The sequence below is a fragment of the Eubalaena glacialis genome, chromosome 11 (assembly GCF_028564815.1).
Source record: "Eubalaena glacialis isolate mEubGla1 chromosome 11, mEubGla1.1.hap2.+ XY, whole genome shotgun sequence".
In the NCBI taxonomy this organism is placed as follows: Eukaryota; Metazoa; Chordata; class Mammalia; order Artiodactyla; family Balaenidae; genus Eubalaena; species Eubalaena glacialis.
In genome coordinates this window covers 100,020,366-100,046,668 of record NC_083726.1, presented here as the reverse complement: position 1 = coordinate 100,046,668, position 26,303 = coordinate 100,020,366, and the positions used below count along the sequence as shown (strand labels likewise).

Sequence of the window (26,303 nt, the reverse complement as noted above, 5' to 3'; positions counted from 1 at the left end):
ATTGAAATTGTTTTTGCTAGATAAACAGGACCTAAATTAGAGCACAGTTATTAAGGCAGTAGCCTCATTTTGTACACTTCTCATTCCTTTTTACTTGAATAATAATGGGATTAGCTCTTCTTCACCCCTTCAGAGAATGACAACGAGAGCTTTTAAATCTTTTCAGTGGAACTTCTGTAAGCCATTAACTAGTCCTCAATGAAAAGTGTGAGAATTCGGTTGGGAATGTTGGATCCAGATATAACTGAACACTGATTAAGTAAGTTATCTAAAAAATAAAGTGGCATTCAGAAATGGAAACTGCCCACAACAAATAAGTGAAAGAAATGAATGCTAGTATTTTGCTTGTGCAGAAAGAAGACTAGATCAAAATCAAAAGAATTCCTCAGTTTAAAAAACATATATTTATTGTATAGTCTTTTGGAGACATAATGTTGGTGCCTTTAAAATCTAGAACTCCTTATGATTTGGAAAGAGGAGACCCTGCGGGCGTCACTCCTGGACGCTGGGCAGGAAGTCCAGCCATGCGTTGGCTTAGGATCTGTGCTTAGACCAAAAACACTTCGATCATTTTTCAGAGGTCATAATGCTATTCCTGAACTTTCCTGACATTCATTACTTTCCAAGTCGTCGATTCTTAATTTTTAGTTTTTTAGCGCATTTATCACTTTGACTTATAAATGTACCTTTAGGGCAGTCTTGTGTGAACTTTTACCTCTTATGTGACCAGATTGATGAAAAATGCCAGCAAGTAAGTATATCTTATTTAAGATCGACTTTCTCTATTTCACATTGATTCTTTGTTACCTTCTAAGTATTTCAATATGCCTGGATTCTTATCTTCTTTTTCCCTGGGGCTAATTAATCTTATGTAATTATTATAATGCCATATTAATCAAACTCTTGTCTATGAATTCTAACAGTAAATGCCTCTGATTAGTAGATTAATAAACTTCCTTCAGATGCTTTCAGAATTTGTAGAGATGGCCTGACCTCACCTACTTATCATTACACATTATCTGGCACTTTCTAAATAGAGCTGCTATATGTCTTCAATGCTATAGTTCTCGAATTTTAGTGTGAATAAAAGTGATCTGGGAAGCCTATTAAAATGCAAATTCCTAGGTCCTAAGGTCAGATACTCTGATTTAGTTATGTGTAGAGCAGGGTCCAGAAATCGAGTTTTAGAGCATTTTGGTTGCCTCAGTGAAGAAACACAGGACTATAAACTTCTGTCTACTAAAACTAGACAGAAAGTTGGGACTTTTGCAATCTGATTAAGCAAATAGTTAAAAAGTACTTGGCTTGGTATCATGGGGAAAACTTATTTATTTATGTAAACATACACGTATACGTACATACGTAGACACACAGAGAGATTATAGTTAATCAACCTCTGACATTCATAAAATTTTCACTTTGATTTCCCCATTGAGGATACCTCAGAGAAGTTATTTGACACTCTGCAGATCAATTTCTTCTTCTGTGAGAAAGGAGTAACAATTTCTTCACTTATCTCATATGCTGTTACAAAGCTTAAATAAAAATATATTGCCCTGCAAATGTTAAGTAGAAAGAGTATATGCACTGGACAGAGACAGGCTGAGGCTTTATAATGTAAAGTTCCTTCAACTTTCTGAACTTGAATAATCCTATCTGTAACATAGGAATACTACAGCCTATTTCTTAAAGTGTGAAGATTAAATTAATAGAAATAATGAACATTGGTTCTTGTCAAACATTCCCCCCCCCCCGGCCCCGCCCCGTGACTGAACAAGAATATTCCTACCCATTAGGGCCATATCATTGAAGGCTGTTGGTAAATGTCAGAAAGTATAATGCAAAACAATGCAAACAATTTTGCATTTGATAAAAAAAATAGACTTGCAGGTCTACAAAAGATGCAGGTTTTCTTAAGTTAAATGATATTAGACGGTTGCTTAAATTAGAGTTAAATTACAGAAGAGCCTGGAGATTCAGACAAGCTAACAGTGGAAAAAGAAATATTTGACAAAGATGGTGACAGGTGCTTCAGAAGAAAAAGATGTGAGTAACAAAGGATGAAGGGGGATATTTAGGAAAATTGATGGATTTGAACATGTTTGTAAAAATAGCTGATGACTCCTTTGAGTCAGTTGTGCAATCATGTATCATATAACCCCATCGGCAACTTGATTTGTGCTCTTGCTGCCATTATACGCCATATTTTGTTTTGAGAAACGAAGTTATTTCTCAAAATTTTTAGCTTAAATTTTTGTGGTGACATTCTAGTCATACCCTTCTTTTTTGCTCGTTACTTGCCAATGAGACCATTATTCTCAAATAACAGGGACTTCCTGCTTATAATCTATGGAAAGCAGCTAGTTCAGTGCTAGCTCAGCAGTGGCCCTCAGTGAGTGTTGATTTCACCACATTAGAATATTCCTGTAGCTACTCCCTCTTTATACCAGCTTCCACAGGGCCTCAACACTCAGACCACTTTTCTTCCAGATTTTCCCACCCACTGAATGATTTTTGAGTCTTGAGTGAGGTGGTTGTTTTGGATTGACCTCCACAGGAGCAGGAATCCTGTATCATCTCACTCTACCACCACTGGTTTCAATTTAGAAATTCTGCTTGGGGTGATCATGTTATTCTCCAACTTGATCAAAGGAAGTTTTTTGGTTTTCACTTCTGTGATACAGGAGGAGATGTCAGAAAGGTGATGAGGAGGGCCAGTAGATCAATAGGCTGTGGGGGTAATTGCAAGACTGTTGCTCCAAGCAGAATGGGAAGCCATTCATTGAAGGGTTAAGTGAAGAAAGGATGTGATCAAACTTACATTCAGTAGGATCTCTCAAGCAATCTGTGCTGAGTGAAAATAGGTGGTAGGATGGAAGAAGGGAGATCAGTTAGAAGACTATTGCAGTAATCCAGGGAGGACTGGGAATGATACCAGGAGGTAGTGTTAGAAGATTGTAAATATCTATTGAAGGCAATGCCACCAAGATTGGTATTGACTGGCTGATCTCTTGGAAGGTAGGGAGAGAGTTCCTTTAATGTTTTCTCTTTTATTTAGGAGCCTAATATTAAGCATTTCTTGCTTTAAAAAAAATCTGATTGAGTTGACCTTTGTTTTTTTCTTCTTCTTTTCAATTTTACCTTCTGTCTTTGCCTTTCAGAGGATGTTCAAATGGTGAGCGTTTCCAGAAAACCATCAGATCTCCTTATGTTGAAACTCTAATCAAGTATCTTAAACTCTTCATAAAGTATTAGTTTGCTGGGTTTTATAACATTTGGTCTGATAAAAGTTAGTTTTGAAATGTTATTCTTATATAAATATCTTTTAAAATAAATTTGAATAAAATATAATTTTAGCACATTTAAGTGTCATCCTCACGCTCTGTCTTTTAAACATACCTTTATAACTCATGCTATAATATCCTAAGGTTTAATATGGCAGACAATTAGACCTTTCAAAGAAAATGCAAGGCTTTCTCTTTTTATTAGTCTTTCAATAGTCTGACAAATCCCATTTTTATCTAAAGCCATGTTGACAGTATTTCCCAGACCTTCCTATAGAGGAAATGCTTCTATTTTGTTTTCATATTAACTCAGACCATTTGTCAACCTACAGAGCACTTCAGTGATAGGTGCTATATAAATATTTAAATTACGATAGCTTGATTGCACCGTAACTTTTCAGAGTTTGCTTAACTCTACACTGTGGGTAGTATCTGATTATGAAATATTTTCCATGCTGCTTGGAAGCCACAAAAGATAAGGAATTTTCAAGCCTGTGAAATGAAGAGTTTTTAATCACATGGGAAAATATTTTGATGAATGGAGAGGGAAATCGGGAAATAAAATGGAGTATATGGCATGCTTTCACTTCAACAATCAAATGCATAGCAGAAAGGAAAGCAGTCAAAATGTTTGTTGTTGTTTGGATGAGGGTATCGTGGGTGATTTTTGTTTATTTTTCTGTTCTGTAGAGTCTACATTTTCAACCCTGCATACTTCTTTTATAATCAGAAAAACAAAACTTTATAAAGAAATGTAGTCATTTGACATTGTTCCCCTGCATATGTTCACAGAGTGCTTTGAGGGCCACTTACCCAGTACTAGTTGTTGGACTTGCAGACATGGAAATAGGAACTCCAGGTGGTTTTATGATTATGAATGGTAATGTGATGTTCAGTACTGGGTAGAACATGTTCAGAAGTATAGTCCATGTGCATTCCCAATTCTTCACCCAGGTGGCTGGAAAGGTGTAAGTTTCTTATAAGATTGGAGGTTCAATGGGTATGTGATCCTGCAAAATGGGTCCCTGTAATTATAGATGGGCATACACACAATTTTTGCAACTTTACCTGAAAGTAAGGTTTTATGAAAAAATACACACACATGTGTGCTGAAATATGTACACATGTACTGAAACATGCTTCAATTTTTACAAAGGATTTTGGGCCTATTTTTGTTTAAAAGGTGGAAACAAAACTCATCATGACTGTGATAAGTTGAGATGAACATGCAAATGAATTGGGTTCTATAAGGAGGGAAAATTATTTTATTTTTTTTTAATATATTTATTTATTTTTGGCTGCCTTGGGTCTTTGTTGCTGCCCGCGGGCTTTTCTCTAGTTGCGGCGAGTGGGGGCTACACTTCGTTGCGGTGCGCAGGCTTCTCATTACGGTGGCTTCTCTTGTTGTCCCCTGCATTGGCAGGCGGATTCTTAACCACTGCGCCACCAGGGAAGCCCAAGGAGGGAAAATTCTTTATAAAACATATATAAGCAGAGTATTGGACCTACCTTGCTGATTATTAGACCAGTAAAGTTGCAAATAAAAACCAACTTCATAATGATTGTTTTTCAAAGTAATAAATATTAAAAAGTGTTTTTTTTTGGCTTGAAAGAAGTCTGTGTGCCAAAATACTTGTTAATACATAGTATGATTTTTCTAATAGTTTATGCATAGTCTATACATAAAATATAAGCATTTTAATTTTAGGAGAGTTTAAATTTTTATCCATAACTCATATGCAGACATATAATGAGTTGCTTCTGTATTTTGCTTTTTCTGCATCTGAGCTACTCTGTGTATAATATTGATTAATTTCAGTCTTGCTTGTCAGGATTTGTTGATTATTCTTTGCATTTCCTGTCTAAGACTGAGGAACTTTGTGTGTTTCCGTTTGCTTTTGCTTGTTTAAATAAATGAATAGGAAAAGAAAGCAGTGTGTAACAAATCACAAATCACTTCCACATCTAGGATTATTAACATGTCTTCTTTGAAGAACTATACATTTCTGTGGAAATAAATTTGAGAATATCGAACAGTTTCTATAATTACCTAAAAAAATAAAGAGACTGTGGGTCTCACTTAACCCCTCCAAAAAAAAAGTTTCCAGAAATAAATATGATAGAATCAGAGAAAGTAGTTAAACAGAACGAAATACCCTTTACTCAAGCATTGTACCCTGTCTTTACTGTTCAAAGAGAGTTGGCAGATTAGCACTAGCAGATTCTGTTTGAGATGGTTGAGTTAAGGCTACAGAGACTGGTAGGCATTTCTCTGCTGAGTGTCTGTGGGTTGGTGGATGCTGGCGGGGCAGGGGGTGAGGTGGGACTGTGGAGAGGGGGTTTGGCACTGAAGTTTGCATTTGGCTGCAGTTCATCTCTCAGCCTTGCAGGTCAGAGATGCACTTTTTCCATAGAACTAGGGGTTATCCATTGCTGAGAAACACTAAGAATAAAACTATAACTCATCAATCAGAATGTCAGGTTATTAATTTACACTGGGGAACTTAGCTCTAAGGAAGACCAGAGTGCCAATAGTTACTGGTAAATGCTTCTTGTTCCTAGTGGGAAAGTCACCTTTAGCATGGTTATTTCCTAGGACGGGACTGCGGATCTCTGATTTATGAGAATTCCCCTTGGAAACATTACACTGTTCATGTTTTTTATTCTAGAATGTTTGAAGAGTGCCCATAACATGCTGAAGAGGGTGGGATTATTGGGGGAGGGTTCAAAAGGGACTGCCCTTGCATCCCCTCCCTGAGCTTATAATAAAGATACTACATTAACAAATGATTCCAGTGGCAAGTGATAAATGCTTTAAAATACAGAAAGTCCTGAGAACTTTGCCCTCCAGAAAGGTCATAGCTAAATTTACTGCTCAAATACCATCACCCTCTTCGCATGGATTTCTGGTAATGTTCTGTCTTCCTTTTCTTCCTGACTTCCCTTTTTGATTTATGTTCAACTGTTTTCATGTGTTTATGTTGATAGTGAGCTAACTATAATGAACTTTAGTACAATATAAAAAATATATCTAGAAAAGAAAATAAGAACGGATCTTTAAAAGAATGTTTTGCTATCTTTCTCCTGTGGGCGTGACTTCCAGAGGGAAGGAGGGAGGGATAGGATAAAGCCTGTTTTGGAGCTGGATGCCAGGTGTGGAGCAATGTTGTGTTCTGGAAACAACACGTGGAACAGATAGCCTAGCCTTTGTGGTGGGAAGAGGGAAGGGGGTGGTGGGACGTTTTTAAGAGATACGACAGACAAGGTAGGGCATGGGGAATGAAAAACGGAAATGTCTTCAGAATTAGGCTGGGGAAGATGAACATTATTTGTCGGCACCGAAAGTTATTAAAAGGGTTTTAGCCAGAGACTACTGTGAACAGATTAAACATGATTTTGATAACAGTGGATCAGATGGGGGCAAACTGGACACAGGAGACATTTAAGAGGCTGTTGGAAAAGTCCTGGTTACAGACGTTGAAGATTTCTTAGGACAGTGGTGGTGGAAAGGAAAGGTGATTGAAGAGAAAATGAAGAGCTGTAATCGGCAGGATTAGTCAGTGACTGGTGGTGGCAGGTGTGAACAAAGGGCATGAACAGTCCTTAACGTTGTGAATCTGGGAAACTGGAAAGATTGTGAATGCTGTTCTTTTTTGTTTTTTAAAAAAATTTTTTGGAGTATAGTTGATTTACAGTGTTAGGTTAGTTTCAGGTGTACAGCAAAGTGAGTCAGTTATATATATATATGTCTCCACTCTTTTTCAGATTCTTTTCCCATATAGGTTATTATAGAATATTGAGTAGAGTTCCCTGTGCTATACAGTAGGTCCTTATTATCTATTTTATATATAGTGTGTATATGTTAATCCCAATCTCCTAATTTATCACTTCCCCCCACGTTTCCCCTTTGGTAACCATAAATTTGATTTCGAGATATGTGAGTCTGTTTCTGATTTGTAAATAAGTTCATTTGTATCATTTTTTAAATTAGATTCCACATATAAGTGACATCATATGATATTTGTCTTTCTCTGATTTACTTCACTTACTGTGATAATCTCTAGGTCCATCATGTTGCTGCAAATGGCATTATTTTGTTCTTTTTTTGTGGCTGAGTAATATTCCATAGTTTATGTGTACAACATCTTCTTCATCCATTCCTCTGTTGATGGACATTTAGGTTGCTTCCATGTCTTGGCTATTGTAAATAGTGCTGCAATGAACATTGGGGTGCATGTATCTTTTTGAATTATGGTTTTCTCTGGATATATGCCCAGGGGTGGGATTGCTGGATCACATGGTAGTTCTATATTTAGTTTTTTAAGGAACCTCCATACTGTTCTCCATAATGGCTGTACCAATTTACATTCCCACCAACAGTGTAGGAGGGTTCCCTTTTCTCCACACTCTCCCTAGCATTTATGGTTTGTAGATTTTTTGATGATGGCCATTCTGACCGGTGTGAGGTGATACCTCATGGTAGTTTTGATTTGCATTTCTCTAATAATTAGTGATGTTGAGCATCTTTTCATATGCGTTTTGGCCATCTATGTCTTCTTTGGAGAAATGTCTATTTAGATCTTCCACCCGTTTTATGATTAGGTTGTTTTTTTTTTGATATTAAGCTGCATGAGTTGTTTGTATATTTTGGAGGTTAATCCCTTGTCGGTTCTTCGAGAGAAAAAGCATCAGAAGAGCAGTTTTTGTTTGTTTTAGGTTCTGAGTGAGGAAGGGAGGATGAAGTGTGGGTTTGATTTGGACATATTTATGTGTGTTACTTTCACAACCTCATGTGATTTTTGTTTGCTTGAAGGCACCCAATTTCATTCGTTCACAAAAATATTAGTATCAGAGTTAGATTTGCTCTCCGTGTTCCCTTGCTCTGTATGTACATGGCTTTTTAGACTCAGAAGCCTCCTGTGTTCAGTCTACAACTGCAAACACAGAAAGGTTGTAGCCTTGGCCATTTTAATAAGCACAAAGGCTGTCACCCTATTTCAGATTAGACTTTAAATAGGGTCCTCAGTATTACAGGGCAGACAACTTTGTACTCCTGGTGCTGATCTTACCAAGGAAATAGACCGATTAGAGTCAGCACAGACCGCAGCTTCTGGGTGACCCTCTGAGAATCCCTGCCATGATAGACTGTCATCACCCCATCACATTTTAAAACTACAAGGGCAAGATTCTTTTCCTTGAAACAAGTGAATGCTGGGTAATTATGACTAGTTAAACATTATTTTATCAGTTGAGACAGTCTAGATAGTCTAGAGCAGTTAATCTTGTGAAATTATCAGGTTGGGTTCCACTTTGATGTTTTTCCTGGGTTATTCCAGATGCTTATAATGATTTGTTTTTATATATATATATAAATGATTTGTCTCTGTATATAATATATAACATATATAATTTATACATTATATTTATATAATATATAATTACATGTATGTAATTTATATATATAAGCATATATTTCTATATAATATAATTTATAGATAATTACACATACATAAATTAGGCTACACACTCTAGGTCAAGTTTCTATAACTGCAATGTGATTTCTAGTCTTTGCCCACTTGGTGGAGATTCCCACCTGGTAAAATCTTCATCACTCTCAGTATTCTTCTAAACTTGTCCTTATATATCATAGTGGGTTTTTGGAAGAGTTCTTTTGTTTCTGTATGTGTTCCTTTTCCTAGAAAGCATTGCTGCTGTTACAGGGTTGGAGGGAAATTGAAGGTAGAGCCAAATTTATGAAATCCCTAACAAATGGTCCTCATTATGCTTTTGCTTAGTCTCTACCCTGATGGGGAGCTAAGTTCCCTTCCATGCCATTTCACCTCTCCCTCCCTCCCCTCTGCTCCTCTCTTTTTGGAGAAGTCCAGAACCTTGTACAGTAGTTTAGATGTGGTCTAACTGGAACAAAGCAGAGTGTGACTGTCACCTTTTCTGTACCAAAATAATTTATGCATTTTTTTTTTTTTTGCAGCGTATACTTGCCCAAACACCAGTCCTAAACCTAAACCTTATCAAAATGTGGGTGATCAGGAGGAAGCTGTGTGATTCTGTCACAGACCTACCTACACACCACTCATCTTGACAGGAAGACCCTTAACACATACTAAGACTGAACTTGTTTTTCTTTGTCAGTAAAATAATCTATATATTTAATTTTTGGTCAGCTAAAACTTTGAAGACCGTCACATGAGTTAACATGAAGCTCTATCTGTATTGTATGTTTGATACTTTGAACACTCTCCTCTTGTTCGATTCAGATGAAAACAAGGAAAAAAGCCAACATTTTTGCTGTATTACATATCTTCTGGTGATTTATGCATGGCTAGAATAGTGGAAAGTGGGAGGAAGAAACACTGTATATAAAACTTGGTCAGTTTTTAGGGAATTAAGTAGTTCCATTTACCTACATGGTCTTCATTCAAAATAGATCTTTAACACAATAGAAATCTGAAGCAAGTTTAATAATGCCTAAGGTTCTCCTTAGTACAAAACCATAGCTAGAATCACTTTTGTTGTATACCTGAAACTAACACAACATTGTAAATCAGTTATACTCCAATATAAAATAAAAATTAAAAAAAACTAACTTGTCTAGCTAAAAAAGGAAAAAAAAACACATAGGTAGGAAAAGAACCAGTACGGCAATATGACATGATTTTGTACATAATACTTAATACAAATATTAAAACAATTTGACAGATTTATAACTATCACCCCATATAGGTCTAAAATATAGCTGGCAAAGGAAGGCTGGAGATCTGATGCACCAAATTATGGGTGCTTTTGGAAATATTATCCACATAAGATGGTACTGTCAATGGTGAAATGAGCTTTTCATCCTAACAGGGCTCTTTGAGATGGCAGAAACAATGGCCCTTTGTCTTCTACAAAGGTGATTATCACAGGGTAGGTTTTTTCAAACTCTAACCTGCCCTTGATTCTGATACGTTCTCTCTAGGGAGACCTCCCCACATCCTGAATCAATGCTGTAGTGAGCCACAGTTACTGATGTGTGTGTCACATCCATCAGGTATGTTGAAGTGAGAAAAAAAAAGGTTTGCAAATCACAGCTCTATAGACTTAATCCAAGAAGGGCATGAACCTAATTTGTGGACCAAGTGAGCATTTACTTTCCTGTGTAAAGTTCCTGTTAGGAGAGATTTAAATAAATACAGTTTAGAGTAAGGGCCTTTTTCAGGAGTTTCATTTGACATCAGTGAAATATTCTTGCAAGAGGCAATGTTTGCCTTGATTTTTACAGGTCATTTGGTTTTACTTTTGACTTTAATTACTGGTTTTCTAACCTTGAACGGCAGACTATTTTCATAATTTTTTTCCCATAAAGTTATGCTTCATTATTTATTTTCTATAGTTTACGAGTTCATGCTTGTAACTTACAGGGAAATCATAAAAAATGGGGCAGAGAGTAGCTAGAACATTGAATGTTCTAAAAGGATATCTCTTCATTAGAGATGGTATGAATTACTTTTTCATGAGTTGGAATAAATAATAAACCTCTTTGTGCCACTTTGGGCCATAAATGAAGGTTTACTTTATTTACCATTGGAATGAAATGGACCGCTAAAGAGTTGCACCTGAAATATTTTTACCTAATTTAGTTACATATTGATTTGTGTAATAGATGAGCTCTCAGAAAAGCACTTTGATTGTGTAGAACTCTACATATTCCTCCAGAAGTGCCAAATTCTATAATTATAATCTTCATGGAAGAAATACTTTAAAATGTAAATATATCAGAACTTGAGTCAGTTATTCTGCTTACTCTGGGTTTCCAAAGTTTTAAATAGAGTATTGCATTGGTTATCAACGGGGGCTAATTTTGTCCCCAGGGGACATTTGGCCAAATCTGAAGGTATTTTTAGTTTTCAGGACTTTGAGGAGGGTGGTGCTACCAAGGTGCACGTAGTAGGCAGAGTCCAAGAATGTTGTTAAACATCCTACAATACACAGGACAGTCCCCCAAACAAAGAATTATCTAACCCAAAATGTCAATAGTGCCCAGATTGAGAAAAACTTTAGAGTATTGTGCATTTATTTTTATTAATACTCCATATGGACAGGTGGATGAAATAAATGGAAGTTGAATTTTAATTTTTTTTATTCTAAGTGTGAAAATAGCCAGGTAGCAAGGTCTATTGATGGAGGGATTCAAGTACAGTACCGTGATTAAGATGCAGGATTTGTTGTCATATTTGTGTTCCACTATTTACTTCAGCCACTTATTAGCTGTCTGACCTTAAATATTTATAAGCAATCATAAGATGATTAATCCCTCTGAAACTGAATATATTCATTTGTAAAATATGGATAATAAAATCTATCTTACAGGCTTGATCTGGTAAATGAAATGCTATTTGTAACCTGCAAGATATGACACATTTAATAAATGGTAGCCACTGTTATGTTTAGAAAGTAATTTGGGATTGGTAGTGTAGTATTTATATGGTTTTATAAGGAATGAGATAGTAGAGATATTATCAATAGAGATGATTTTTTGGGAATGAATCATAAGGATTTCTCTTCAATTTAATGAAGCAATGTAGTCTTTAAATATATGAATCCCTGTCTGTATATCTCTATCTCTGTGTATCTGAAGAACTAGAAAAGAATATTTGACAACCTGAAAGATCTATAATAATGCAATCTTCAAGACAAGAAACAAACATTTAAAAATGCCAAATTAATAACACAAATTACCAGTGGGATTTATTAAAAAGAAAAAAGGATCTTTTCTCTTTTTTAAAAAAAATTTACATTCTTCTATTAAATAGTTTTTTCAAAAAACCTATACTCTTTTTGTAATGAAGAAAGCAAGCATTGCAAACATTACACCAAAACCCTCAGAGTTTCCCAATATAAACGTTGAAAAATATACTTGTTAAAACATACCTCTTCTAATTTACAGAGTTTCCCATTTTGCTAATTTATCTCTGTTAGTTGGTTTTCCCCTGTAGTGACCTTTCTAAAAGTGGTGAAGCTGTAGGACCCATTAAAATTTTACTGGCGTGATAAAGCTGGTCATATTGATGCCTTATCTTCTGTTTTGGCATGTGGTGCTGTCAGTGAAGCCAGTGAAATTTGGTCTGGGTGGTGAGTAAAAAAGAGGACAGGAGAATTTATAACTCGAATCTCTAAAGCCAGGATGCTTTCCTTTCCTGATCTTCTTCAGCAGTTTATTAAGGTCTTGAATAAAAAACATAGGAAGCGTATTTATTAAATTTCTAGTTGTCTGAAACTGGAAGGTATAGATCATAGTTTGGGTGATTGGATATAAATTTCAAACTGTGCTAGATTTAGACAGTGGGAAAAAAAATAAGAATATTAAATTTAACAAGAGAAATTATAAGTTCCTATAAATTTGGTTTAGAAATAATTATATAATTTTGTGATGAGGGAGTTTAGACCATTATCTAATTCCTGTTTAAATAAAGAATAAATACTAAGGGTTGAGTGGCTCTAAGTTCAGTGAGTTGTCTGCCTCTTATGAGCTGTCTTGTGAGATGTGGTTTTGGTAGCATAATTTCCAGAATTCTCCTCCTGCATTTGTAGCATTTTGACCAGTTCTCCTTACTGTAGTTTAAAAGGAACATTGACTACTATAAAGTGGTCAGAAAGCCTAGAATTATTCAAATCCCTGCTCTGCCATGTATTAACTGTCTGGCTTTGGGTAAATTATAATGCTTAATCTCTAAAATTTAGGTTTTGTTATATAAAAATAATGTAAAAAGAAACTACCCTGTAGAGGTGTTTTAGGAATTGACTGAGAGATAATTGTGTACTGGGTATTTATTTTAAAGATAGCCTGTAAACTGTACTCATTAATTCAAAATGATTAAAATAGGCAATTCACTGAAAAGGAGAATCAGCCCATTTTCTTAAATGCCAACAAAGCTAATTTTAACACTTCTGGAAAAGGTGAGGTTTCAGATGAATGCCAGTGAAGGAATGTTGTTCACAAGCGTATTGATTAAATATGGGGAGGTCTAGAACAAGTAGAGGATTTGGTGAATACTTATTGAACTTTAATCAAATCTTTAATTCATTCTATAGAAACTTACTGATATCCATTTGTCTGTGAGAATGCCCATTTTTTCAGGAGTGCTGGCCATCTCTATCCAATTCTAAGAACTTTTTTTTTTTTTTTGACCAGAGCAGAAACTCTGACGTCTCTTTCTAAATGAGTAATTACTAAGGCTAAACCAACTTAGAAGGAAGTAGGAAAATACCTGGTAGCCTATGGGTAAAGAAGGAGGAGGGGGAGCCTGGGAGGAGGAACTTACTATTATTCTGGAGGAGCCCACTTGCAAAACCTTTACTGTTATTTCACTTTTTTTTTTTTTTTTTTTTTTTTTTTTACTGTTAGTGATACTATGGTAATAAAAATACCTTGTTTTATTTTCTTAATTTAGACATCTCAGGTGCCTTACTCTGTATCATCAGTTGATTAGTTTATGTCTACCTCCAAAACTTTTATTCTGATAATCCTACCAATACTGTTTTGAAAATCTCTACTGAGTCTCTGAGTTCTAAAAAGCCTAATGTTTTTGTAAAAGAAGAAAGAGGCCATCTAAAGAACTGTACTTACTTTGTACTCTAGGTTTCTCTGCATTCCCTAAAATGATGTAGGCTGCTAAAAGCCTTTTCTTTTAGTGGTCTTCATTCCAAGTCTATGAGAGAACAATGATTCTTACATGCATAAATTAAGGGAATGAAAGTAGACATGTGGACAAGTTTGTTTCACATCAATGATTGGACATATTATTCTGGAACCCAAACTTTTCTTTACTCATTCATTCCTAGAGCTCCAATATCTCTAAGAAGTTTCAGTGCTAGCTAGAGGAAGATTTTATTGTATTTTGAAAAATTTTGGTGGCATAGACATCACATAAATTTACCATTTTAAACATTTTTAATTGTACAGTCAGTGGCATTAAGTATATTCACATTGTTGTGCAACCATCACCACCATCCATCTCCAGAATTTTTTATCTTCCCAAATTTAAACTCTCTATGCATTAATAATAACTCTTCTCCATTCCCATCTCTCCCCTAGCCCCCGTGGTAACCACCATTTTTCTTTCTGTGTCTACAAATTTGACTATTCTAGGTACCTCATATAAGTGGAATCATAGAGTATTTATGTGTGTGTTTTTTTTTTTTTTTGGATTGGCCTATCCCACTGAGCCTATAGTCTTCAATATTCATCTAGTGTTGTAGCATGTGTCAGGATTTCATTCTTTTTTAAGGCTAAATAATATTTCGTTTCATGTGTAGATAGCATTTTGTTTATCCGTTGCTAGATAGCTGGACTGCTTCCACTTTTTGGCTATTATGAATAATGCTGCTATGAACATGGGTGTACAAGTAAGAAGATTTTTATATTACTTAAAAAATGGTAGTAACATAAACCTTTTATGTAAAACCATCAAGCTGACAAAGGAGCTACAGCAAATGTGGGTGACCTAACTGCATTTATTTAACGAGGACACTTTTCCCAAACTGATCCTAACCAGTCATCTCCTCATGGAAAGATGAAAGATTACAGGAAGAGAATAAAATGCATACATGAGACAGTTTTAGCACAGTAATTAGAACCTGTAAACTTGAGGTTAAAATTGAAATTTTATTGCTTGGCTGGTCATTACATACAGGATTCAGACTATTTTAATAGTTGATTCAAAAAGCTACAAAATACTATGATTTTAGTTGTTTTCTACTAGAGAAGCAAAGAAACCTCTCTGTTAATAAAGAAAACTATGGACAGAAATAGCACATTTGTTTCAAGAGCATTCAATGCTTCGCTTTTCTCTATTTTTTTTCCAACAGGAGGAGATAAATTAAATTTTTCATCTATAAAACCAGTATACCAGTATTCTGAGTTCATAACTGTTGTAAAGATGGCTTCATCATATTTGGCAAACCTTTTACAAATATTCTTTGAAGGCTGCTTTACACACTCGATGGTGTATTCATCTTAATTTTCAGTCTTATCATTCCAAACGAGGCACAATTTTTGTTTAAGAATGATTGAATTGGACAAAGGGAAGAGCACATTCATTGTCTAGTTTAAAAGCTTTGTCAGAATCTTCCACTTGCATTGTCTGCAGAGTTCTCCCTGAGTCCCATCATGTTCACTTCTGCTTTGAGACATTCATCAGTAGATACTTTGAACACTGATCCTTTCTCTGTCCCAAACACAAGTGAAATCAAGAGCTGGCTTGTAGGTATCATTTTACCTTCTGGAGAACTGTTTCTGTGTTCTGTCATGTGTCTGCCTGAACTCTGTTTTTAAAATAAGGAGTTGGTACCTGGAACCAGGGAGATACTGGAGAATGTCTCCTGCTATCTGAAGGAGAGGGACAGCCAGATGCTAATGAATGTAGAGGATGGTAGCTGAGTTCTGGTATAAAAGCTCATTGACTCCTTAAAATTGTTAATATCTTAATCCACATTTTTGTTTCTTTTACTGGTTTGCTGTCTTCCCTATTGTTAATTTTCCCCCAATATGCTAAGCATTTTTCAGATATCACAACTCATTCTCATTACAGCATTAGAGATACGTATTATTGTTCCTGTCTGAAGCTCATGGAGGTTAAGTAACTTACCCAAGATTTTACCGTCTATCAGATGCAGAGTCTGGATTTGAGTCCAGTTCTGTCTGGCTCTGAAGGCTTCCTGTTTCCATTGCACTAGACAGCAAAGGCATCACCGGAATTTCCAGGGTATAACTTTCTTCAAAGTGATAATCAGTATGTCAAGCCCTTCCCTTCCTTTTCTACTCTTGCTGTCCTAGTTTATGGGCACAACATACTTGAATGGACTATTGCGGGAGCTTCTGAACTGATCTCCCCACCCCCTTGCTTTCTGAATATTAATTCATCCCTTGCACTGTTGCACTGTATCTTCCCCATGGTCAACTCTACTCACGACAGTAGTTTTGTCGCATGCTAGTGTAAAAATCACATCAATCCTTTGATAAAAAGCAGTTTGTAATTCTTAGTTGCCTTTCAAATAAAGTGAACACCTCTAAATTTGGCATTCATGACCCTCTCTCATGTGCCCTTCCTACCCTTCAGCCTTTTCAAACTGCTTCCTTCCTTTGTCACATCAATTTTCTAGCTTATTTGAATTGCCTACAGTGTGATCTTGCATGCTGTCACTTCCCCTCCCGCCCTGCCACCTTCTCTCTCCCTCTCTCTCCTTCTCTTCCCATAGGTACATAGATCTCTATTTTTTCTTTTTTCTTTAGAGACATCAATGGTTTAATGGATAGGGGGAATCTCTATTTTTTGATTCTATTCCTGTTATCACATTATGCCCATCTCTCTAACCTGATTTTCAACCAATGTAAATAAAAAATTTACCCATCTTCTACCTGCTTCCTGATGCATTTTCTGATAATCCCAGTTGAAAGTTCTTTCTCCTTCCTGAGTCTCCATAGCACTGTACCAATTACTTTCTAATGGCACTTATATTTTCCACCTTGGATTGTAAATATTTTTATAAGTGAGATTGAGGTCCTTGGCATGGGGGGGATGTCGGTGTATAATTGAGCCTGCTTGTCCTGTGCGCCACAGTGTTTATCATAGAGCCATGGAGAGGGTCAACAAATGAGATAGTATCATAAGTTACATGTAGGCAGTGCTTGGAAATTTAGAGAAGTGTACATTTTCCTTATTAAATTTGACAACAGTAGGGTGGAATTTGGTGGTTATCTGCATTTTATGGATGGCATTTGGAAGTTTACAGAGATAGGCTCAGGAAGTGTCTATGGAGCTTTGTGTCAGTTCTACTCTTGGGAGAGTGGCAAGATGGGATTCTGAGTTAAGCAGTTTGGAGCTAAAAGGACCTCCAGGGCAACTGAGTTCAGGGTTTCTGGACCCTGTTTGTGCCTTGGACTCACCTTCAGGAAATTAAAGATAAGTTATTTACCAAGCAAGCCCCATCCCCAAAGAGTCTGATCTGATGGTCTGAGTTGGTACCCAGACATTGGTATTTTTATTTTTAAATGTGATGATTTTGAAAAATATTTCATCATTCCAAATTTATGGAAGAAATTTATGATAGAGATTAATAATTTCTATTATAAACACATTAAAAATTTTTGACCCAATCATTCATAGTTGGCCTGTTTTTCTTTTTATAAAATGGATATTCCATTTTTCTTTTATTTCTACAGTATTATCAAAAATTAAGTATTTTCTTTTTTTATTGAAGTATAGTTGATTTACAATATTGTGTTAGTTTCAGGTGTACAGCAAAAAGTGATTCAGTTATGTATATGTATATATATATTTTCTGATTATATTCTATTGTAGGTTATTACAAGATATTGAATATAGTTCCCTGTGCTATACAGTAAATCCCACATTCCTAATTTGTCTCTCCCTTCCTTTCCCCTTTGATAACCATAAGTTTGTTTTCTATGTCTGAGTCTATTTCTGTTTTGTATATAGATTCATTTGTATTATTTTTTAGATTCCACATGTAAATGGTATCATATAGTATTTGTCTTTGTCTGACTTACTTCACTAAGTATAATATTCTCTAGGTCCATCCATGTTGCTGCAAATGGCATTATTTCTTCTTTTTATGGTTGAGTAATATTCCACTGTATTTCTATAACACATCTTCTTAAACCAGTTGTGTGTGATGGGCCCTTGGGTTATTTCCATGTCTTGGCTATTGTAAATAGTGCTGCTGTGAACATTGGGGTGCATGTATTTTTTCGAATTAGAGATTTTGTTTTTTCTGGATATAAAAATTAAGTATTTTCTGATGCTGACTTGAAAAATAGGTCTATGTCCTAGTTGTAAGAGAATAACTCTTCAGAGGCACAGATTTACGTTGATATGATCCTAACTCTGAGCTATCAGAGTTAAGCACTTTATAATGTGACACTCTGGGTCAGCACATTTTTTGGGAAATACAAGCTTTAAATATTATATTTAAAACTCCAAAGAGGAAAAAAGTTTTATATATTAATGCAAATTATTTGTTGAAAGAAAGTTATATAGGAACAGAGAGATAACATGTAACTCCTGCTCATTGTAGAGTAATGGCTTATTTTTCTTTCTTCTTAAGGAATGCCATCACATGGATTTTTATTGTTGCTGTAAATTGGGAACCAAATTTATTTATTTCATTTTCTTAGTGTGTGGGTGTGTACATAGCGCGCACTGACTTTAATTAAAATTTTTCTTGCAAGCTCAAGGTCTTCATTATCAACTTGAATTATTTTAAAATGCAGCAGTACAATAACATCCTCAGAGACCATTAAAATGTTTATAGAGATATTTTCTTGATGGTGAATGGCTTAACCTGCCATGCTTCCATATTGTTATGGGTGCCTCTTTAAACTTTTTTTCCCTCCCTGATAGTTAGCTATCCTAAGTATTTAGCAGATATCTTTGATTCTGCTGCAAGGAAGAATTGTAAGTTTGCAGGGAGAGCACTTAACCACGCTTGTTAACTTCATGGCCTTATTTATTCACAATTGTAGTCAGTGAGCTCTAGATGGAGGCCTGAGGGTGACCATACATCTTTCCCATGTAGGACAGAGTTTAGGATCTGTGACCACAGTTGTACTTACCATTCAGGGGCCTTTTCTCCATTACAGCTGGATTTACAACTGTGTTATGAGTGGAAGAGTTTGTTGGAGTTGCTTCCTTAAGGAAATGAAGACACAACATCAGAATGCTCAAAATGATAATTCTGTGATAAAGAAGGAAATTAGAAGTATGACAACCTAAATTTTGTCTTTTTTTATAAGACAAAAAAATATCACTTGTCATTTTTATTTCAGGGCTATTTCAAATCTGAGCTTTAAATAACAACAAAAAAAGTGAGGACTATCAATTCTAATAATTTTTTATTTACATTTTTTGGGATAATCAGAAATTTAATCTCAATTATATAAATATGTAACTGTTTTTAGATATATCTATTTCAAGAGAGAGACCAGATACATGGTAGGCACTCTAATTTTTATTTTCATTTTCTAACTCTGAAATTTAATAATTTAGTCAAAGTTCAATATTTAGCTTTCTACTTGAACTCCCTAATGAATTATTTCCTTTCAAAGGCTTTTCCTGGAATTTCTCCCTTTTTGGCAGGTAAGTTTGCATATCTAACATGACATCATTTGGCTGGATTCCTGCAAAAGAATAATTTAAGAGACAGAAAAATGTAGGGTGGCTGAGCATTCTAGTGGTAGAATTTTGGGAGAAACTAAAATAGAGAAATCGTATGCCATATTAATAGGAATACGTGTTATTTTCTTAAACTCCAGTGATAATTTAATAACATTTTTTGTTTCTTTTATAAGTTCATTAGGTTTATTACTTTGTTTCAGAGGGGAAATATTTTCTCCCCCTCTTTTACTGAGTTAACTTTTGGCAAAAGTGACTTAATTATAATTTTGGAGCTTCATCCTGCTTAACACTAATTGGGTCCGGGACTTAATAAAATCACACTTATGTAGGAAGCCATATAATTGTACGTATAGAACAGGAATGAGACAACTTGGGTGATTTCCAAGTTAAAAATATAATACTGTAGGTTCCTTGAGGTAGGAACCACATCTCTTAATTTTTTCTTTATCCTGAATTGAACCTAATAAAGTACTACATACATGATAGACACTCATTACATAGTTTTTATTGATTTATTGGTTACAAAATAAATGTATTGAAATGTACTGTTTGTCTTATGGAGAAATACTAATTTGGCTTGACTAGTATTTCTTTAATGGAAATCGCCATGCTTAAAGGTTTAACTCTTTGAACTGTCAACCTCAGATCACCTTATTTGTGTATATCTAAATTATTTTCCTTAAGAGGCATGGTTCATATTCCTTGAGCTGTTGGCTACCTGCCAAACACCATTGCTCATCCACATCTGTGCAGCCTATACAATTTTTGCAGGGGAGGGTCGGTGTTGGGAACTAGCACATACATCCTTTCTGAAGAATATGTATTTGTCTACTGTCAGGTTAATGCCTGACAAAGAATTGCTAATGGTCTCCTACTGCTTGCTGATTCACAGACAAAGTTTTCTGCTGGCTTCCTTCATCTCTTTCCCCAACACTTCTTCTTATTCTGATAAACTTGTATTCAGAGGATGAATATACAATTAGGTTTTCAGTGTAAAGCTTTGAATTTGGAGCGAAGGAGAGAGAAGTGATAGAGGAAATGGGAGAGGAGAAATAGGAAGTATGATCCGGGCTCCTTAAACCACGACTTCTTGTTAATCCTTCCTTGTTTCTGCAGGAATTTTCTCTCCATCTTTGTTACCTCATTTTTTTGTCGATTCTCTCATGGGAGGGTCTACTTCTGGGGCTGTTCAGGCGTCGCTAGCTCTCTTTATATGCACTGTGGTCTGTGTCCACGCTGTTTCCTGGGAGCCTGCCAGCTTCCTTCCCACCTCTATCCTCTGCCAGCCCTCAGGATGACCTAATTTCTAGCCTGCACTTCCTAAAAGCCTGTTCATCCTTCATGCCCTATTTCCAGACCCACCTCTTTCCCAAAACCTCCTGAACCTATGCAACTCGTTCTCACTTACTGGAACTGGCCTTCCTAGCCCCTCACACTTTAGCATTTCCTTGCTCTGTTGTGTGGTCTTATTTCCCTGACCACGTCATAGACATCCTGTCTTAAGCATCTTCTCTGCCTTACTGGTGTCAGGAGTTACGCTGTTATAACACAAGGTTTGGGGTCCAGGCAGTTGCTGATCGCCGTCTTTGTGACTTAGGGGAAGTGGATTAGCAACTCTGAACCTTTTTCTTCATCTGTGGAGTGGGGATAGCAGGTCCTACTTCATAAGGTTATTATTTAGCTTTAAGATAATTTGCTTACAGTATCTACCAAAGTGCCAAGTGTCTAGCAGACACTTAATCTTGTTTCCTTTTTTTTTATTCGTACATGGCTGGGCTCAGAATACGTATTCACTGACAGCTTTTTTTTGGCAACTAAGTAATTATACTCCAATTAAGTGGCTGAATTTTTAGAAAGGCAATAGAGGCAGGAGATAGGATTAGTTGGTATTCTTAATCTGCAAAGGTAGTAGGTATTCTTAGTCTATAAATGTAGTAGCTCTAAATCTAGCAAGATGAGGTCTGTTGTTATGTCCTGTACCTGGTTGCCAAGGTTCCCAGATAAAGAAAGGGGTTGGCAGTGTTACTGGACCTAATTTGTTAGATTGGATACATGCAGGAAGATATTCCTGCACTCCCCCGTTCCTTACAACTCAAAGACTCTGTTGCTCGGAATTAAATTTTTAATTGCTTTTGGAGTACTTAAGTTTAGAGTTTTAGTTTCTGTAAAATTACAGTTGTTTAAAAATTACTTCCACGTGATTTCCATGTGTCTAGCATTATATCTGTATTCTTAGTAACTATTCAATACATGAAGAAAAGCAAATAGTAAATATAAAAAATACTTCAATTTTTTGTGGAATTTCAGTTTGTTTCTGATTCCTCTGGTACTGAAGTACAGTAAAATGTATTTTCTTACGAGTAAAACTTGATTAGAAAAATCACATGTATAACTTAATACTTTAGAAATCTATAAAACAGTAGGGATGACATGTAAAAAATTAAACATGTGTGTCTGTCTCCCTTTATAAAATACTGGTATAGCACCTATATACCTTAAGTGAAAACTGATATTATAGTTAAAAAATTGATATTCTTAATGATGTTGTATTACTGTGGTATTTACACTGTTGTTTGGCTTTATAGATGTGAGAAAACTCTCATTATTAATAATAATTATTAATTATTTCCACATTTTTCTTTGTGGAAAATTGGCTCAAGCTGATTTTAATTTGCAGTTAGCTTTTGTTAAAGAGTTGCTTTTCATGAGGGTCATTTTTCTTATTTCAAAGATTAAATGGATTTATAAATAACTATTTTAAAGTAGCATCTGTTCTTGTTTTTCCCTTATTTAGAATTTTCTTCTGAAATATGCCATGTTTTTATTCTGTAAGCTATACAAATAAGTTTTAAAGGAAAATATATAATCCTGAATGATTATATAATTTATTACCATTCTTTTTCTTATCACAATATTAATTTCATTAAATACATTTCTCATTGTACATTTAGAAAAGAGTTTTCTAAATGTCACAAAAAATTTAAAATCTGTGATAATGTTAATTATGTGTACGTATCTAATTTCTGCTGCATAATTTCTCAAAGTGGAGTGATGAATCCATTGAGAGTGAGAACTCTGGAAAGTTCTAAAAATGTGACATATATTTTCCTTCCTTCTTCCTTTCTCCCTTCTCTCTCTCCCTTCTTCCTTGTCCCCTCTCCCTCCCCCCACCCCCTTCCTCCCTCCCTTTCTCCTTCTGGAAATAGAACATTTGTTTCCTATGAAATCCTATGTAAATCCAATGAGTGATAGATTAAAACAAACCAACCAGATCCAACCACTGAAGGATGTGGGGACCCAGAGCACCAGTCTTTTTCTCATCATTTGAAGTCTAAATGGTTGTTACGTTTATAAGCCAGTTACCCAGCTTGAAGCCACAAGCAACATTCTACCTTGAATAATTTGTACTTTTTTAAAATTGAGTTACAGTGTTGTGTTAAGTTCTGCTTAACAGCAAAGTGATTCAATTATACATATAAATATATATACATTTAAAAAAATATTCTTTTCCATTATGGTTTATCTCAGGATATTGAATATAGTTCCCTGTAGGACCTTGTTGTTTATCCATTCTATATGTAATAGTTTGCATCTGCTAACCCCAAACTCCCAGTCTGTCCCTGCCCCCGGCAATCACAAGTCTATGTCTGTGGTCTGTTTCTATTTCGTAGATAGGTTCATTTGTGTCATATTTTAGATTCTACTTAAAAGTGATATCATGTGGTATTTGTCTTTCTTCTTCTGACTTACTTCACTTAATATGATAATCTCTAGGTCCATCCATGTTGCTGCAAATGGCAATATTCTATATATACAATGGAATATTACTCAGTAATATCATCTTTATCCATTCATCTGTCATAGACATTTAAGTTGTTTCCATGTCTTGGCTATTGTGAATACTGCTGCAGTGCGCACTGGGGAGCATGTATCTTTTCGAATTATTGCTTTGTCCGGATATATGCCCAGGAGTGGGATTGCTGGATTATGTGGTAAATCTATTTTTAGTTTTTTGAGGAGCCTCCATACTATTTTCCATAGTGGCTGTACCAATGTACATTCCCACCAACAGTGTAGGAGGGCTCCCTTTTCTCTACACCCGCTCCAGTATGTTATTTGTAGGCTTTTTGATGATGACCATTCTTACCGGTGTGAGGTGGTACTTCATTGTAGTTTTGATTTTCATTTCTCTAATAATTAGTAATGTTAAGCATCTTTTCATGTGCCTATTGGCCATCTGTATGTCGTCTTTTCAGAAACGTCTATTTAAGTCTTCTGCCCATCTTTCCAATTGGGTTGTTTCTTTTTTGTTGTTGAGTTGTATGAGCTGTTTATGTATTTTGGAAATTAAGCCCTCGTCGGTCACTTCGTTTGCAAATATTTTCTCCCATTCTGTAGGTCGTCTTTTCTTTTCTTTTCTTTCTTTCTTTCTTTTTTTTTTTTTTTTGATTTCCTTTACTGTGTAAAAGCTTGTAAGTTTGATTAGGTCCCATTTGTTTATTTTTAGTTTTATTTCTATTGCCTTGAGAGACTGACCTAAGAAAACATTGGTACCATTTATGTCCGAGAATGTTTTGCCTATGATCTCTTCTAGGAGTTTTATGGTGTCATATCTTATATTTAAGTCTTTAAGCCACTTTGAGTTTATTTTTGTGTATGGTGTGAGGATGTCTTCTAACTTCATTGATTTACATGCGGCTGTCCAGTTTTCCCAGCACCACTTGCTGAAGAAACTGTCCTGTTTCCATTGTATTTTCTTACCTATTGTCGAAGATTAATTGACTATAGGTGTGTGGGTTTATTTCTGGGCTCTCTATTCTGTTCCATTGACCCATATGTCTGTTTTTCTGCCAGTACCACACTGTTTTGATTACTGTAGCTTTGTATTATTGTCTGAAGTCTGGGAGGGTTATGCCTCCTGTTTTATTCTTTTTCCTCAGGATTGCTTTGGCAATTTTGGGCCTTTTATGGTTCCATGTATATCTGAGGATTATTTGTTCTAGTTCTGTGAAAAATAGTTGATAATTTAAAAAAATTCTCTATTTCACCAACTGTGGTCACTTCTACAGCTCTTCCTAGAAAATGTTGTTTGTCAGATTTGAATATATTTACTATTACTAGCTTTCTTACTTAAAGATGAACCAGATCTCTTTTCCTTAAAAAATGCTTACCAACAGTTTTAATGCAATAGATGGAATATGTTTTCTTTTTTGAAATTATCAAGATTGCAAAACCTTTAATAGATGGGAAACGTGTTCATATTTGCTTATAACGAATGCTTTCAAAATGAGGTCACTGAATCCAAAATAGTAAACTTATGAATTATTATAGTTGGAAATCATCAGAGAGGCCAGATAAATTTCTTACCCAAAATAATGATTATTCCTATAGTAGTTTTAGTGACAAATGTTTATTTTGCCACTACTTGAATACCTTGAATGAAAGAAAGCACACCACATTCAAATCAATACAAAGAGATGGGTGTAATAGAAAGAGGAGGGAAAAAAAATGGTAGGTGATAGATATTTAATTAGTTTGGTTATGGTAGTCATTTCACAATGTATATATATATCAAGACATCGCGTTGTGTACCTTAAATATATACAATTTGTATTACTCAATCATACGTTCATAAAGCTGGGGAAGAAAATAAAGAAAGAGAAGGGCTTTGAATCCAAAGGAACATTGGTGCAAATTGTGGGCAAATTAGTGAATTTCTTAGTTTTGGTTTTCCATCTATTAAATGAACAATTAAATCCCAGCTCTGCAGGTTTGTTGAGTGATAACATAAATTGATTATGTCTAATACAAAACTAATAAAACATTGCTATAGGACAGTTATTTTGAGTCAAAAACTGCCCTGTTGTAACTTTGACCCCTTTTTCTTAATATTTATTTACTATTTTATGTGATAAAGTTAAATAGTGAAAGACCATTGTCTTTTGCCTCTTAGGACTCTCAAGTCTTCCCCCCTGACTAAAGGTGTCCATATAATTCAATTGTCCTGTTACCATCTTTCCTCTTCCCTGAGATGCAGTGGTACTTGATGCCTACTGGGGTATCAGGCTACACTTACAGTAGCCATCCTCTGGAAGCCACACTTGTTTGGCATGACCCTGTTATCTTGACTGTACTCGATTGGGCTCAAGCTGGGCAATGAAATTCTGATCCAGTAATTTGGTATTGGGACCAAGTGTAAGTTAAGACAGTCTTTTCCAAAATGCAAAAGCCCCTTTCCAAAACCCCTAAGGGCTAAGGAGCAGAGAAAAATCAGTTTGCGGAAAGAATGAAGCAGATACAGAGAGTGCGGGAAAGGGAGAGAGATCTGAATCTCCTTGGGTCTTTCTTGACTCTGATTCTCCTTCTTCCCTGAGGCTGCACAGTGTTCCTGCCCCCCATTCTGTGAAAAACCCTGCCCTAAGCTATATCAAGTTAGCTTCTGTTATTGCATCCATGGTTTCTCATCAAAAGACACTGTTCTCTACGTCTGCGTCTTTATTCCTGTCCTGCACCTAGGTTCTTCAGAACCATTTTTTTTTTTTAGATTCCATATATATGTGTTAGCATATGGTATTTGTTTTTCTCTTTCTGACTTACTTCACTCTGTATGACAGACTCTGGGTCCATCCACCTCACTATAAATAACTCAATTTCAAGAATGGACTTGAGGACACAGGGAGGGGGAAGGGTAAGCTGGGACGAAGTGAGAGAGCGGCATGGACATATATACACTACCAAATGTAAAATAGATAGCTAGTGGGAAGCAGCCGCATAGCACAGGGAGATCAGCTCGGTGCCCTGTGACCATGTAGATGGGTGGGATAGG

The 26,303-nt window shown here is 35.6% G+C and overlaps 1 protein-coding gene across 4 annotated transcripts in view; it reads left to right on the top strand.

Moving 5' to 3' along the window:
- The window catches only part of PDE3A (phosphodiesterase 3A), a 305,431-nt gene that overhangs the window by 18,126 nt on the left and 261,002 nt on the right, over nt 1–26,303 (top strand). The window contains exon 1 of one of the 4 annotated variants that reach the window (XM_061204792.1): nt 6,145–6,193. The exons of the other annotated variants lie outside the window; for them this stretch is intronic. The gene's annotated coding sequence lies outside the window, so the exon portion shown is untranslated. Of the gene's footprint in view, nt 1–6,144; nt 6,194–26,303 lie in introns of those variants that run through there. 4 annotated transcript variants of the gene reach the window in all.